Source organism: Sorex araneus, chromosome 6 (genome assembly GCF_027595985.1).
Source record: "Sorex araneus isolate mSorAra2 chromosome 6, mSorAra2.pri, whole genome shotgun sequence".
Lineage (NCBI taxonomy): Eukaryota > Metazoa > Chordata > Mammalia > Eulipotyphla > Soricidae > Sorex > Sorex araneus.
In genome coordinates this window covers 55,849,702-55,864,963 of record NC_073307.1, presented here as the reverse complement: position 1 = coordinate 55,864,963, position 15,262 = coordinate 55,849,702, and the positions used below count along the sequence as shown (strand labels likewise).

The 15,262-nt window shown below is 44.0% G+C and overlaps 1 long non-coding RNA gene across 1 annotated transcript in view; it reads right to left on the bottom strand.

Annotated features, from left to right (window-relative positions):
* LOC129405538 (uncharacterized) overlaps positions 1-15,262 on the bottom strand; it is a 79,173-nt gene that overhangs the window by 43,199 nt on the left and 20,712 nt on the right. Inside the window, exons 13-16 of the long non-coding RNA XR_008630632.1 lie at positions 13,994-14,111; positions 13,588-13,630; positions 9,737-9,843; positions 9,258-9,377 (exon numbers count right to left, since the gene is read on the bottom strand). This is a non-coding gene — a long non-coding RNA (uncharacterized LOC129405538). The remainder of the gene's footprint in view (positions 1-9,257; positions 9,378-9,736; positions 9,844-13,587; positions 13,631-13,993; positions 14,112-15,262) is intronic.

Below are 15,262 nucleotides of genomic sequence, written 5' to 3'. Positions count from 1 at the left end.
CATGCAGCCGACCTGGGTTCGATTCCCAGCATCCCATATGGTCCCCCGAGCACTTCCATGAGTAATTCCTGAGTGCAAAGCCAGGAGTAACCCCTATGCATCGCTGGGTATGACCCCAAGAGCAAAAACAAACAAACAAACAAACAAACAGAAAAACCACATTAGGCCAATAATTCATTAGCCTCATCTCAAATATTACACCAAAAACACAATAACAGTGAGCATGAAAGTCTAAACCACATAGGTCATAATGCTAAATCAACGTAGAAACCCACCAAGTTTAGTGAAGAAATTAGCTCAGAAGACTGAACCACTAATGAAGCATTAGAAAACCTCTTGACAAGGAATATAGAAGGAGCTACTGAGGATGTATACGGAGATAAAAGAAACAATGGAATGTACCGCCAATAAAATGCAAGAGGATTTGAGAGCAGAAATGTGGAGAATGCAAACAAAATTACAAACAGAAATGACAAATCTGAAAAACCTGGTAGGTAAATTGAAAAACTCAGTGAAAGGCCTCAGCAGCAGACTAAAAGCTGCTGAGAACAGAATCAGTGAGCTCCAAGATGAAGTGCAGGGAATCTCCAGACAACAGCAGAAAATGGGAAAGAGCCTCAAAATGAACCAACAGATGTGAAGAGAAAATCGGGATGAAGTAAAGAGGAATAATATAAGAATCATTGGAGTCCTAGAGGAACAAGAAGAATACCCTAACAAAGAAGAAACTGTTAAAAACATCATTGCTAAGACATTCCCAGAGTTGAAGAGCATATGTGACCACCAGATTCAGGAGGCCTGAAGGGTACCAGCTAGAAGAAATCCAAATAAAAATACCCAGGACACATCCTGATAAGAATGACGAAAACCTTACACAGAGACAAAATTCTGAAAGCATCAAGATCAAGGAAAGAAATCACCTATAGAGGAGCATTAAGATGCTCCTTAAGATTTACAGCCAACTTATCTGACGAAACCCTCAGGGAGGGCCCGAAGACAGTGGTGGGATATAGTGAAGAAACTCAATGAAATAAATGCTTCATCAAAAATACTTTACCCAGTTAGGTTCTCATTCATATCAGAAGGAAAAACACACAGTTTCACAGACAAACAACAACTCAGGAACTTAATAGACTCAAAACCATGGTTTATCAAAGTAGAGAGAGGGTATGGGGGAGATTGTCTGCTACACAAGCAGGAGAAGGGTTGGAGCAGTGGGGGGGTGGAATACTGGGGATTTTGGTGGTGGAAGGTGTGCACTGGTGAAGGGATGGGTGTTGGTGATTATATGACTGAAGCTCAAACATGAAAGTTTTGTAGCTGTATCTCACAGTGAATCAAAAAACGGGGTGGGGGCAGAGAATAAAATAATATAATAAAGTTAACATTCAGAATAGAATACAATAGTAATGTGGAGCTCATACCCATTCAATCAGCCTATTCAATGGCTGAATAAATAGCAGTACTCCTACATTATTTAAAAAAAGAAAAAAATACATGGTTACAAGAACAATTAAACAGACTACTTTAAGACAAGTCCTTCAAAAACACCAAACTTCGGCAGAAAGATGGGACAAAAAACCCCATAACAATAATCTCTCTCAACATCAATGGGCTAAACACACCAATTAAAAGACAGAGAGTGAAGGTAGGAGCAATAGCACAGTGGGTAGGGCGTTTGCCTTGCATGCCTTCTAGAGTTTGCCTTCTAGAGTTGGCCGTGTAGATGGCTGTGGTTCTAGAGTTGGCCGTGTAGATAGCCAAGGTTCTAGATTTGGCTGCGGGTACCAGGAAGGGGAGTAGTGAGTGCTGTGACAGGAAGTGTCAGGAGTGCTGCAAAAAGAGGTCAGGGTGACCCAAGAGTGTGTGTAGGCACTTGCCCTGCACGAGGCTGACCAATTCCATGCCCACCCGTCCTCCACAACAGGGAGACTTGGGGTGGGCATGGCATAGGCCGGGGCTGGGGAGGGGCTGGAGCACTAGAGCGTGTGTCGTGGGAGCCTGGATTCTCCCTTCCCTCACCGGCATCGCCTCCCCCTTGTATGCCACCTCCAGCCGACCCCAAGTGTTCCTTGCAGTCTCGGGACTGTGTGTGCCTAGCAAGCAGGTGACCTGGGCTGGATGCCGGCCTCCCACATGTCCCTGAGCCCTGCTGGGAGGAGTTCCTGAGTGCAGAGCCAGGGGTAGCCCCCGAGCATCACCCGTGTGGCCCCCAAACAAAACTACAACAAAGAGAACACCCTTTCTAATTTTCCCCCTCCCCATTTATAGTATAAATGAGGAAGCACTAGAGGGAGGGGGAAAAATTGATAAGGAACCAGCATTTGAGAGGTTTTGTTTTGCTTTTTGGGTCATACCTGGCGACGCTCAGGGGTTACTCCTGGCTCTGCACTCAGGAGTTACTCCTGGCGGTGCTCAGGAACCATATTGGATGCTGGGAATTGAACCCCAGTTGGTCCTGTGCAAGGCAAATGCCCTCCCCACTGCGCTATGGCTCCGGCTCCGCATTTGATAATTTTAGAAAACTTCAGTCTATCTTGATTTCAGAAAAAGTCGTGGCTCACTGTTGGCATTGGTCCAGAAGAAAGACAGCAGGTGGGTCTGAACTCGCTCCTGCTAGAGCTAAAGGGATCATCATGCATGTGGTCCACGGGGTCTCGACCATTGAAACAAAAGCCGGACAGTGTGAGGCTATCCAGGAAGTATTGGGGGGGGAGCCCTTGTCGAGTGACCTGCTGGACTCAGGCAAGCTGTGATATTTCTGAGACTGTTTCTTTGGCAGAGATGGTGACAGGAGGGCATGAGGACTAGGGATAGGGATGCCAGGGTCCACTCAGGGGACAGGCAGTGCGCAAGTCAGGCGCGTGGGGAGGTGCCGGCCTCTGAAGGTGGAACTGGTGCATGTCTAGAAGCCAAGAAAAGTTGGCAGCCACTGGGAGTTGAGGGAGAGTGTGAGGGAAGGATGGGTATCGCCCCTGGAGCTGTGGGCTCACAGCACCTTCCCAGCACCTTCATGGGGCCCAGGGTGCCAAGGGTGGGCTCTGTGCCCAGAGAGAGTCCGGGTAGCCGTGTTCAGTCCCAGTGGCCTGCCGGTCACAGAGACTTAACGGTGGGTAGGTCCTGGGACCTGGGACCAGCACTGGTTGTAGAGGAATCTCAACATGCTTCTGTTTTAAGATGGAAAACATAGGGTGGCACCACATACGAGTTCCAGTTCATCATTTTAAGTTGAAATGAAATGGTGGTACGGCTAGGTGGGAGTTCTCACCTAGAAAGAGGCTCACTCCCAGCTGTGGAAAGCTGACTGATGGTTATATGAATGTATTCTAGGCAACACAGATATTGCCAGCCATCAATATATGGATTTTTGTATGATGGCTTGAAGGACAGAAATAAAGCCAGGGGCCGGAGCCATATTAGAGGGGAGAGGCTCTTCCTGTGCATGTGGCCCACCCAGATCTGATCCCCGGCAGTCCAGGTGGTCCCCTGAGTGGACAGCTATCTGGGGGTGAGGCTTGGGCACCAGCAGGTATGGCCCCCAAACAGAAAGAAACAGGAAAGCCACTGATGGCTAGTCAAGGATGGGCTTGAATTGGCCAGGCGGCAGGCAGTGGATGCCGTCAGGAGAAAAGATAAGTGGGTTAGTGATGCAGGAGTTTAGGAGAGGAGGAGGATGAAGGCCAGGAAAGAAATGCTGTAGGACACAGAGCCCTCCTGGTGTAGTGGTGTGGACAGCCTGTGTTGGTCAGCAGGAAATGTCCCCTGAAGATAATAAATGGCCAGGACAGAAGACGCGACCTTGGGGAAAAGAGTGTTTAGGATGCGGAAGATTAAAGGAACCACAGCCCATGGATGCAGTTTGTTTGTTGTCAAATATATTTTGTTTATATTTATAGCACAGCGGGTGGGGCATTTGCCTTGCATGCAGCTGACCTGGGTTCGAGTCCTCTGTTCCTCTTGGAGAGCCTGGCAAGCTACAGAGGGTATCCCATCCACACAGCAGAGCCTGGCAAGCTACCCGTGGCATATTCATATGCCAAAAACAGTAACAAGTCTCAAAATGAAAACGTTACTGGTGCTCACTCGAGCAAATTGATGAACAATGGGATGATAGTGCTACAGTGCAGCCAACCTGGGTTCAATTCCCATATGGTCCCCTGGAGTAACTCCTGAGTGCATGAGTCAGGAGTAACCCCTGTGCATCACCGAGTGTGACCCAAACAGCAAAAAAAAAAAAAAAAGACAGTGGCAGGACGGATAAGAAAATTGAACCCAAACTTTTTTGCCTGCAAGAAACATATCTGAATAGTCAGAACATACACAGATTCAAAGTCAAAAGCTGGAAAACAATTCCACAGGCCAAAAACTCACTCAAAAAAGCTGGGGTGGCCATTCTGCTATCAGACCACATTGATTTCAGACTGAAGAAGGTCACAAAAGACAGTGAAGGTCATTTCTTAATGATCAAGGGATCTGTTTTCATCAGGAAGAACTTACACTCCTAAATGTATTTGCACCTAATGAGGAACCAGCAAAATACTTAAGAAACTACTCATAGACTTGAAGAAAGACATCGATAGCAACACAATACTAGTGGGAGATTTCAACACCGTTTGATCACCTCTCAATAGATCAACCAGACTCAAGCTTAATAAGGACATAATTTATCTGAGGGAATAAATGGAAGAGAGGGGCTTAGTAGATATATACAGGACATTTCATCCTCAAAAAGCTGAATACACATTCTTTTCAAGTGTGCACGGGACATTCTCCAAGATAGAGCACACACTGGGCCACAAAACATACCTCCATAAAATTAAATAGAGATTATATCAATGATCTTCTCAGACCATGATATGCTGAAAATAGAAGTTAATCACACACACAAACAGAAAATCAAATCAAATTTGTGGGGGTTTGTAATTTTTAATTTTTAATTTTTGTAATTTTTAATTTGTACTGGAAATTAAACAGCTCACTAATAAACAACGAGTAGCTTGGGAAGGAAATCAAAGAAGAAATCAAAAGATTCCTAGAAACAAAAATGAAGATGTGAGTTACCAGAACTTATGAGGCATGGCAAAAGCTGTGTTAAGAGGAATATTAATAGCTCTACAAGAATTCCGCAAGAAGAAAGAGTGAGCACACATAACTAACCTAACCTCACAGCTTAAGACTTTGGAGAATGACCAACATAAGGAGCCCAGCCCAGGCAGAATATAATAAATAATAAATAATAATAAAACATAATAAAACCTAGAGCAAAAATTAATGAAATGGAAGCCAAAAAAACAATCCAAAAGATCAATGAAACCTCAGAAAATCAAGTACCTCGGAATCAGCTTAACTAAAGGTTAAGTATAAGATGAAAGACCTATACAAGGAAAATTACAAAACACTACACAAAAGCAACCGCTGTTGGAGAGGATGTGGGGAGAAAGGGACCCTTCTTCACTGCTGGTGGGAATGCCGACTGGTTCAGCCCTTCTGGAAAACAATTTGGACGACTCTCAAAAAATTAGATATTGAATTCCCATTTGACCCAGCAATACCACTGCTGGGAATATATCCCAGAGAGGCAAAAAAGTACAATCGAAACAACATCTGCACATGTATGTTCATCGCAGCACTGTTTACAATAGCCAGAATCTGGAAAAAACCCGAATGCCCCAGAACGGATGACTGGTTGAGGAAACTTTGGTACATCTATACAATGGAATACTATGCAGCTGTTAGAAAAAAGGAAGTCAAGAATTTTGTAGTTAAGTGGATGGGCATGAAAAGTTTCATGCTGAGTGAAATGAGTCAGAAAGAGAGAGACAGACATAGAAAGATTGCACTCATCTATGGAATATAGAATAACAGAGTGGGAGACTAACACCCAAGAACTGTAGAAATAAGTACCAGGAGGTTGACTCCATGGCTTCGAGGCTGGCCTCACGTTCCGGGGAAAGGTCAACTCAGAGAAGCGATCACCAACTACATTGTAGTCGAAGGCCATGTGGGGGAAGGGAGTTGCGGGCTGAATGAGGGCTAGAGACTGAGAACAGCGGCCACTCAACACCTTTATTGCAAACCACAACAGCTAATTAGAGAGAGAGAACAGAAGGGAATGCCTTGCCACAGTGGCAGGGTGGGGTGGGGGGGAGATGGGATTGGGGAGGGTGGGAGGGACGCTGGGTTTACGGGTGGTGGAGAATGGGCACTGGTGAAGGGATGGGTTCCTGAGCTTTGTATGAGGGAAGTATGAGCACAAAAGTGTATGGATCTGTAACTGTACCCTCACGGTGATTCTCTAATTAAAAATAAATAAATTAAATAAAAAAAAACCAAAAGAAAAAAAAAGAAATAAAAGAGGACAATAGGAAATGGAGACATACTCTGCTCATGGATAGAGAAGATTAACATTATCAAAATGACAATACTCCCCAAAGCACTGTACAGATTTTATGATAGGGAGACCTATCAGGATACCCACAACATTTTTCAAAGAAATGGACAAAACACTCCTGAAATTCATATGCAACAGTAAACCCCCACAAATAGCTAATGCAATCCTTGAGAAAAAGTAGATGGGTGACATCACCTTCCAGAACTTCAAATTGTACTACAAAGCAGTAGTAATTAAAACAGCATGGTATTGGACTAGACAGACCTGCAGACCAATGGAACAGAGTTGAATATTCTGTCACAGACTAAAATACACGATCACTTATCTATGATAAAAGAGCAAGAAATGTAAAGTGGAACAAGGAAAGCCTCCTCAACAAGTGGTGCTGGAAAACTGGACAGCTACCTGCAAAAAAATGAACTCTGACCTCTGTCTAACGCCAGGTACAAAAGTCAGATCAAAGTGGATTAAAGAACTCAATATCAGACTTGAACCCATAAGGTACACGGAAGAAAATATAGGAAGAACCCTCCATGACATTGAAGCTAAAAGCATCTTTAAGGATGAAACACCACTGATCAGGCAAGTGGAAACCAACATAAACAAATGGGGCTACATTAAATTAAACTTCTGCACTTCAGAAGAAACAGTGACCAAAATACAGAGAGAACCCACAGAATGGGAAAGAATATTTAACCAATACTCATCTGAGGATATATAAGACACTAGTATAATTGTTTTTAAAAACTATTTTAAATTTTAAAAACTATTTAAAACAAGACAACCTCCAACCCCATCAAAAAATGGGGAGAAGAAATAAACAGAAGCTTCCTCAAAAAAGAAATATAAATGACCAAAAGGCACATGGAAAAATGCTCTACATTGCTAATCATCCGGGAGATGGAAATCTAAACAACAATGAGATATCATATCACACAACAGAGACTGGCAAACATTCAAAAGAAAAGCAACCAGTATTGGCATGGATGTGGGGAGAAAGGGACATTCTTTCACTGTTGGTGGGAATGCCGACTAGTCCAGCATTTTTGGAAAACAATATGGGCATCCCTTCAAAAATTAGAAATTGAGTTTCCCTATGACCCTGCAATACAACTTTGGGGAATATACCCCGAGGGTGCAAAAAAGCACAGCTGAAATGACATCTGCACCTGTGTGTTCATTGAAGCACTGTTCACAATAGCCAGAATGTGGAAACAACCCAAGTGCTGAGAATAGACGACTGGTTAAAGAAACTTTGGTACACAAAGTAATTAATGCTTGGAGGGCTCACTCAGGATAGGAGATGTGTGCTGAAAGTAGACTATGGACCGGACATTATGGCCACTTAGTACCCATATTATGAACCATAACACCCAAGAGGAGAGAGGGAGAGTGTAAAAGGAAATGTGCCTGCCACAGAGGCGGCTGGGGATGGGGAGGGGGTGTGGGGGGGATACTGGGAACATTGGTGCTGGAGAATGGCACTGGTGGAGGGATGGGTACTTGATCATTGTATGACTGAAATGTAATCACAAAAGTTTGTAAATATGTGATTGTATCTCATGCGATTTATTAAAAAAATTTTAAAAACTAAAATTTTTTATGTTGTACATCAAATGTACAGATGTTGTACATTTGATGTACAACATCTTATGTTGTACATAAAATGTACAAGAAATTGGTACATCTACAGAATTGAATACTATGCAGCTGTTAGAAAAGATGAAGTCATGAAATTTGCTTATAAGTGGATGGTCACAGAGAGTATCATGCTAAGTGAAATGAGACAGATAGAGTGGGACAAGCATAGAATGACTGCGCTGATTTGTGGAATATAAAATAACATAATATGAGACTGACACCCAAGGATAGTACACAAAAGGGCCAGGAATATTGCTCCATAGTTGGAAGCCAGTCTCATGAGCTGGGGGAGAAGGCAGCTGGAATAGAGAAGTGATTACCAAGTCAATGACTGTTGGAAGAATCATTTGGAATGGGAGATGTGTGCTGAAAGTAGATAAAGGACCAAACATGATAACCTCTCAGTATCTATATTTCAAACCATAATGCCCAAAAGTAGAGAGAGAGTATGGGGGAAATTTTCTGCCATAGAGGCAGTAGGAGGGTTGAGAAGGGGGAGGATACTGGGGACATTGGTGGTACAAAGTGTGCACAGGTGGAGGGATGGGTGTTCAATCATTGTATAACCCAAACTCAAACATGAAAGCTTTGTAACTATATCTCACAATGATTCAATAACAACAACAATAATAATTTAGCCCCCAAAAAGCAGGAGCGATAGCCCAGAGGGTAGAGTGTTTGCCTTGCACACTGCCAACCCAGGTTTGATTCCTCTGTCCCTCTTGGAGAGCCCGGCAAGCTACCAAGACTATTCCGCCTGCATGGCAGTGCCTGGCAAGCTACCCATAGTGTATTCTATATGCCCAAAACAGTAACAACAAGTCTCACAATGAGATGTTACTGGTGCCTATTGATGATAGGCAAATTGATGAACAGTAGGACAACAGTGCTACAGTGCTACCCCCCCCCACCACATAAATAAGTAAAAAGACTTGCATGGTATCAAACAGGCCCCATGCAACTGTATGGACAAGACTTTGGCAGACAGAGCTCTGTCCACCTTTCTCACCAACGTCTTAGAGAACAGCACTGACTTCAGTTATCTGAACGCTATATTGAAGTGCATGAAAAAGCCTCTTGCACACATGTAGATCAAGGAGTCAATGTGTCCAGACAACCAGGTGCAACTTCTTGGTGGATTCAGGCCACTTAAGTCAGAGACTACATTGACTTGCACAAACAGCAAGAGCCACAATCAAAAGTCTGCAAAGTGGAGACAACTTACTACAGCCTCCTGTCTGACTATCTTAGAGATCAGTCATCTCTGAGGTCTGGGAATGCGAAGTCAGCCCAGTAACTCACTTGAAAGCATGAGTGCAGCACCAAACCTGAAAGGCTCTCGGAACTGCAAGACACAAAAAGGAACACAAGTGCTCAGATGTGGGCAAGATTGAGTCCTCTTAGTGAGTCTGGGCACACTAGAGACAGACCCCTGAACATGTCTGGCACCATGGATGTGCCTTGACATTATTGATGAAAGGATGAACTGATAGAAGATCAATCCCACATGTTCTGGGTCAAACAAGACATGTTCACTTTTAGGGGTTTTGATTGTCATTTTCCTTACTGTATTGGGCCTCAGTGTGACACCCTTGAGCTAACCCTTTATGATCAGCATAGCTCCTTCAGAAGCAATGCCTGGGTTTCTCATCATTGACCCATGCAAAGAGCTGCATATGGAACACACTGCACAGAAGAGCTTACCCGACTAAGATGCTGGCCAGGTTTTTAAAGTTGTGGACAGTAGAGGGTTCCAAGGAGCAGACTCCAGAGTATGTGTGCTAGGCAGCACAGTATCAGGGAGACAGTGCCTAGATAGAATGAATGCACACATGAGGAGAAAATAATGTATAGCCTTTTCCTGAGTACCTCACTATAGATACCTCTACTGAGACACTGGGAAACACCAAGGAGGGATTAACATGTGCCTGAGCCTAAATCAGGGAATCAGAGAAAGGCCACCTGTGCACCTTACCAACACAATATGCTGTACCCTAGTTATAGCCACATCAAATATCCCAGTATCTGTACATCACAAACCAGTGACTGCAACCTAAATCAGAGTAAATGCCGATGAGGCAGACATCTCTCCAACAATGGTGACCACATACCCCAAAATACTCATCTCCAAGAATCAACCAGGCCTTTCCTGCAATTCTTTCCACATTCAGTCAGTTCCCAGGAGTACTGAGCATCACCTAGTGCCAAATAGCTCACTACAATCCTGGTGAGTTGGATATTTGCTGTGCAAAACAGCTAATGTAGGAGAGTGTTACTGGCTAATGCAGCAGAGACTGATTCAGTATTTTAGTTCACTAACTCTATTGACTAAGTCAAAGACAGTAACAGTAGTACATGTATTGGCCAGGCTACATGTAGTAGAAGGGGTCCAGAGAGCAGTCTGGCCCAAACTCTCACTCATATCACTCACAATGCCCAGAAACAAACAGCCCAAAGTGGCAAATTAGTGGAGAACAAGGGAAACAAAGGCTGGAAAAGGACCAAGGGAGCACAGCTCTTCTGTGAAAAGTGTGAGACATGCCAAGACCTCCAGCCTCTCTGCACTGATAATGGCCCAAAAAACGGTGGGGTGAGGCTGTATGCAACTGATTCCTGCTTAGGCCCTCAGCAGAAAGAAAACTGCCATCACCTTCGCTTTATGTGAGTGACATCATGGCTGCATAGAGCTTAATAATCTGAGCACTGTGTTCAACTCCGTGGAAGTTTTTTGTCCATAGTGAATGGACAATCCAATGGAGTAATCCAATGTGGTTAGATATGTAAATGTGATTGAATGACAGATCCAATTGCTTTAGTTAGAAGCTTCCCCGAACATACCTGCAAAGTAAGTGCCGCTGTGTGAAGAAAATCACACACCCCAAAATAACCAAGAAAACCAACACAGGAGACCTTTGGAGGCCTCTTATCTCTGGGTCCCTGCATGTGACAAGAAACCCCATGATTCACCTGACACAAGGACAACAGGTGAAAACCAAGCAAAGACCTTCAAAAATACAAGACAGAAAGAAACCCAAGTGATCAGAAGTGACCAAGATTAAATCTTCCCATTAAGACTGGGCTTACTCACAAGGTAAAAACCCTGAGCATGTCTGAAATCAAGGGCAGGCCAAGAAAGGGTTTAAGGCATGGATTGACAGAAGATCAAACCCTCCATTCTGGGTAAAACCAGATTCTCTCATGAGTTGTGGCATTTTTTGTTTTTGTTTTTTGACAATGTCCTTGTTGGTTAGGTCTCAGTGTGACATCTTTGAGTTAACCCTTTTGATCAGCAGAGCTCCTGCAGAAGCAATGTCTGAGTTTCTCATCATTGACTCATGTAAGGACCTCTATATTTGGAACATGTTGTAAAGAACAGCTTATCAGTGATGGTTCTGGACTTGGAAACTATGAGGCTTAATTAGAGAGGGCTCCTGGAGCAAAGGCCAGAGGATGCATCTGAATATGTCAAGAAGGGCTGGACAAGGTGGATGGTGCCTGTAAGAGAAGCTGTTTAATGGAAATAGAGTGTGGCCCTTCCCTGTGCCCTCCCACTTTTCCCTTGGAGAACTCAGTTAGTGGGAAGATAGTGAGGAGAGACAACATGTTCCTTCATTCAAAGCATGGGATCAGTACACAGGAACCTTCTGCATGATCAAGAGTAACACATGGCGTGTCCTCAGTCTATCCAGTACAGAAATTCCAGCAAGTGAAAGAATGCATGACAACCCTGTCACAGTGTCATGGACTTGTCGTGCACCCATGAAACTGGTGATATCACCATAGGTCAGGCCAATGAGTTCACAATGTCCTGGCAGCACCAACCATGGACTGTGTCCTGAACCAGAGTAAATCTCAGGAAGATACAAGAAAACTCAAAACCCCGAACTCATGATGGACAGGGAAGCCTCAAACAAAATCTCATTTCTAGTCACTAGACAGGCTTCTCCTGAACTGCCCTCTAATATCACTCACACAGGTGCCCAAGGCACTCAGCAACATATAATGTCCACCAGTATCCAAGATACAGGTGATTTCAGTGTCCACTGGACAAAAGAGCAAAGGTAGGGAATCACTATTTTGGGATCTAGCTTGAGTGTCAGCCATTATCATGCAGTTCCCCAGCACCACCAACATGGCATTAAAGAGTGCAATGCAGGCTACAGCAAGACCCAATTTCTCTTGGTGAGCAAGGACCCAAAGAGCAGTCTATGCAAATACCCTGCCATGCTGTGGAATAGTACATCAGAGGAGATCCAGGAGGGACTGAGAGATAGTCCATTAAGTAGAACATTTTTCCTGCAAGATGCTGGCCTTGGTTCAAAACCTGGCATTCCATATAATCCCATGAGCAGTTCCAAAAAATTTCTGAGTACACAGACAGAAGGAAACCCTGAGCATCACTGGGCATAACTAAATAAATGACACCACCAATAAATAATCACTGGATCACTTTGCTCATTGATTTGCTTGAGCAGGCACCAGTTACGTCTCCATTGTGAGACTTGTTGTTACTGTTTTTGGCGTATCAAATACACCACAGATAGCTTGCCAGGCTCTGCCGTGCAGGTGAGATACTCTCAGTAGCTTGCCAGGCTCTCCGAGAGGGGCAGAAGAATTGAATCCACGTCGACCATGTGCAAGGCAAATGCCCTACTCGCTGTGCTATCATTCAAGACCAATAAATAATAAACAGACAAAAAAAAAAGAAAACCAGCTAGGACAAGGAAATCATTGGGTTTCAATTAGTCCCAAGGAAACACAGCTCTTCTGTAGAAAGAGACGTGCCCTAATTCACCACGTCTGAGTGGGATGAAAAATCTCATGGGTTCTCCAACCACACTTTACTTGCCACAGAGGTGGGGTGGGGTGGGGGTATAGGATTGGGGGGTGGGAGGGATACTGGGACCATCGGTTGTGAAGAATGGGCACTGGTGGAGGAATGAGTTTCCGAGCATTGTATGACTGAAACACAAGCATGAAAATATGTAAATCTCTAACTGTACCCTCACGTGAGTCACTAATGAAAAATAAACTGAATCTCATGAGCATCAAACAGGTTCCATGCAACTGTGACTCGGGCACTGTCTGTATAGTGACTAGAAATGAGATTTTGTTTGAGGTTTCCCTGTCCATCACGAGTTCAGGGTTTTGAGTTTTCTTATATCTTGTATCTTGCACTGGGACAGGATCTCAGCAGACAGAGCTTTGTCAACCCTACTCGGACAAGGCTATTAGGACAACACTGCCTGTATTGAGCCTAGCTATCTGAACTGATCTACATGAAGTAGGTGCCATAGTTATACCCACGTCCTTCCACATATGCATATCAGTAAGCCAAAGCATGCAGACAACCAGGTGCAAGGGCTTGATGGATCCAGGCTGATTAAGTCAGAGACTAACTTGCACAGACAGCAAGTGCCACTATGTGAAAACCATGAACCAAAGACAGTTAAGGGTCTCAAAGTTCAAGGTACCGGCTATGGCCTTCTGTCTGGCTGTTTTATAAGCTAGTCATATCTGGGGTCTGGGCATGTGAAAAGAGCCCAGTAACTCACCTGAAAACATGAATGCAGCAAAAACCCAGCAAAGCCCCTTGCACTGAAACACACAAAAAGAAACACAAGTGGTCAGTAGTGCTCAAGACTAAGTCATCTCTAATATGACTGGACACAAAAAGAGGCAGAACCCTGAGTATGTCTGGCAATGTGTACACATCCTGACAGGCTTGTGGAAGGGAAGAACTAACAGAAGATCAATCCCATACATTCTGAGTCAAACCAGACATGTTCACCTTAAGAAGTTTTTATTGCCATTTTCCTTGCAGTATCGGGCCTCAGTGTGACACCCTTGAGCTAACCCTTTATGATCAGCATAGCTCCTTCAGAAGCAATGCCTGGGTTTCTCATCATTGACCCATGCAAGGACAGTTGCATATGGAACACACTGCATGGAAGCGCTTACCAGACTAGGATACTGGCCAGGATCTTAAAGATGTGGACAGTAGAGGTGTTCTAGAGAATAGACTACAGAGGAGGTATCCAGCTGGCTGCTGGACAGCACACTTTCAGGCGCACTGTGCCTAGACAAGACAAATGCACACATTAGGAGAAAATATTGTATGGTCTCTATTTGTGTCACCTCACTTTCAATAGCTCTATTCAGATACAGGTAAAACACCAAGGAGGGATTAACATGTGCCTAAGTCCTAATCAGAAGTTCAGAGCAAGAGGACCTGTGAACCTTCACAAGCACAGTATGGCATGCCATAACGATACCCACCCTCAGATATCCATGCTCACAAATCTGAACTCTCTGTAGTAGAACATCATGGACTCAAATGCTCCATAAAAGTGTGACATAACAATGAGCCAAACCTTTGGGGTCTACCACATCTGTGCATCACAAACCACTGACTGCAACCTGAATCAGAATCAATGCAGATGATGCAGACAGCTCTTCAACCATGGTGACCCCATACCTCATAATACTCATTTTTTAAGAACCAATAAAACTTTTAATACACTGCTTTCCACACATCTGTGAGAAAAGATCCTTTGGCACTGAGCATCACCTTTTTCAAGAATTCAAGTAATGTTGGAGAATTTGATATCTGTGTACAAAACAGCTAATACAGGAGAGCAATATTGGCTGATCCAGCTAGAGACAGTCAGCACTTTAGTTCACTAACTCAACAAATACTAAGGAGAGTGCTGAGACATTCAGGCCCAGGTATGCTAGATGTGTTGCCATGGAGAGCTTTCTGACAAAACCTCCCACTCATGACTCCTAGAAATAAATGGTCCAAAGTGGTAAATCATGAGGAATAAGGAGAAACATAAGGGTTAGAATTAGGACCAAGGGAGCAAAGCTCTCCTGCAAAAAGTATGTGACATGCCACAACCTCTAGCCTCTGTGCACAGAAAATGACCCAAACAAAGGTGGGGTGAGGGCCCATGCAAATGGTTCCTGGCTTAGGGCCTCTGAAGACTGAGCTCTGTAACACCTTCACACTGTGTGAGAGAGACCATGACTGTATGGAGCTTAATCATCAGAGCACTCTGTTCAACTGCCTGGCAGTCTCCTTGCCCAGAATGAAAGGAACAATCGCCTGTGGCCAGACATATAAATCTGATTGAATGAGAGATTCTAGATGTTTATGTCCATGAGATGCCTGCAAAGCAAGAGTCTTGGTGTGAAGAACATCACACCCCACCAAATAATCAAGACTCT